The 1,850-nt window shown below is 38.2% G+C and overlaps 1 protein-coding gene across 1 annotated transcript in view; it reads right to left on the reverse strand.

The window, feature by feature from the left end:
* LOC105448380 overlaps window positions 1-1,850 on the reverse strand; it is a 3,528-nt gene that overhangs the window by 384 nt on the left and 1,294 nt on the right. The window lies entirely within an intron of this gene.

The following is a 1,850-nucleotide window of genomic DNA, read 5'->3' on the forward strand; positions in this document are numbered from 1 at the left end:
GATTACAATTAATTTTGTGAAAAAGACAAGAATTCGGGTCGAAATTGTAATGATTAACTAACGGATGGTATTTAGCTAATTTTACCTTGAAGTATGGGTGTGTAACATATCAGAGAATAGATGCGGAAATTATTACTTATGGTTGACATTGAAAATAGAAAGGAGGGCGCAAGCAAGGGGGTGAATATAAGATATTATTAAACATTTTTGGGAATTAATGTTCCTTAATTATATGTATCTATATCTATATGTATGTATCTGTATGTATGTGTAACTTATATTGGCGTACTCATTCTTCGACAAGCTCCTCCATCGTGGCGATAGAGGGAAGGGAAGAAGTAGTTATAAAAGAAAAGCACGAATTAATCGCGAGTCGCGGGGGCTGCGGTGAGACATTTAAATTTTGTCCGCGACGCACTGAGGACGAGATTGATTTGAGACAAATCACGGTTAATAGTTAATCCCGGTTAAAATAAAAACATGATGACTTACTACCTGCTGTAACTCGAGAGGGAGCTGGGGAGGCTGGCAGGGGGCTCACGCTGGGGTCTCGCTGGCCGGTTGCGCGGGGCTTCTCTTACTCTCCAGGAGCGATCTTAGGCACTCGATTTTCAACCGCGCACAGATTCTAAGTTCTTTTCCGCCCGTTAAAATGACAGCGTGACAAATACTAAATTGACTGCCGTGATCTGAGTGAGTCGAGTCGCCCAGAGAAGACATATATATACCTGGGATCCTGGTCGGGTTCCTTTGATTGTCGGGAGCCGCCGCATTCCGGAAAAGGGGTTATCGGAGTGACCCCCTTTTGATCCGGAGCCGCCGAGTTTTGCGCTTATTGAAAGCTCTCGCTCGTCCGCTTCTTAGAACGCAGGAAGTCTTGAATCCATCACGTAATAAAATAGTCGCCGCTAATCGACTTCCCGTTTCCGGCGACTGACTTTGACATTTTCCACGAAAGAAAAGAATCGTGGAGTCCTCAGGACGTAACACATTGATAAAAAGGAATTGTTTAAAGCTGAATCCGAATATAATTTATTAACTGATGTTGATTGAAATCTCTTATATGGAGATAATATGCTTAGTTATTATCTCCATATAAGAGATTCCAATCAACATTAGTTAATAAATTATATTCGGATTCAGCTTTGAACAATTCCTTTTTATCAATGAATACATCGATAAAAAGAAGATCAGAAAATTTTGGTCTTATTTTTGAAAGACATACTTTCGGACTCAATGCTTGAATACCTTGAAAATGATTAATATTAAAAGGCAATCTTTGAATTAATTCTTGTAACAGTTTTTTAAAATAATCACTCGCTCGTTGTTCCAAATTATCTATGTCATTCTTTGTTAAATATGTTTTTTACATTATGGTTTTTACATACAATAATATTTATAATACTCAATTCCAAAATCTATTTCATTTATTTCTTTATATGCAATTTCATTATCAGTATTTTTTAAAATGTCATTAATATTTTGAACAAACAAAGGTTTCAAAATTTTTTTAGCAAGAAAGAAAATGAGTCTTTTGATATTCTCAATCGCGCTTCCAATTTCAACATAATTTGACTGAAAAATGCAATTTGTTTTATTTAATTCATGAAGAACTGGTTTAAGAATGATCAGATACAAATTGTTATAGCCCAAAGGCTATCACGCGCGATAAATCTTGCATTTCGGCAACGCACAGCAGCGAGCGGAAATGCAAGAATGCAAGCTCGCGAATTCCTCGCGAGCGCAAATCAAAGGTCGCATGGGAAGACGACACCGGACTTCCCATGCCCAAATATGGTCCGACCGCGGACCATCGCGAGGGAAATAGGATACCGGGGAAATCCTATATA

This window comes from Wasmannia auropunctata, unplaced genomic scaffold (genome assembly GCF_000956235.1).
Source record: "Wasmannia auropunctata unplaced genomic scaffold, wasmannia.A_1.0 LD336088.1, whole genome shotgun sequence".
NCBI lineage: Eukaryota > Metazoa > Arthropoda > Insecta > Hymenoptera > Formicidae > Wasmannia > Wasmannia auropunctata.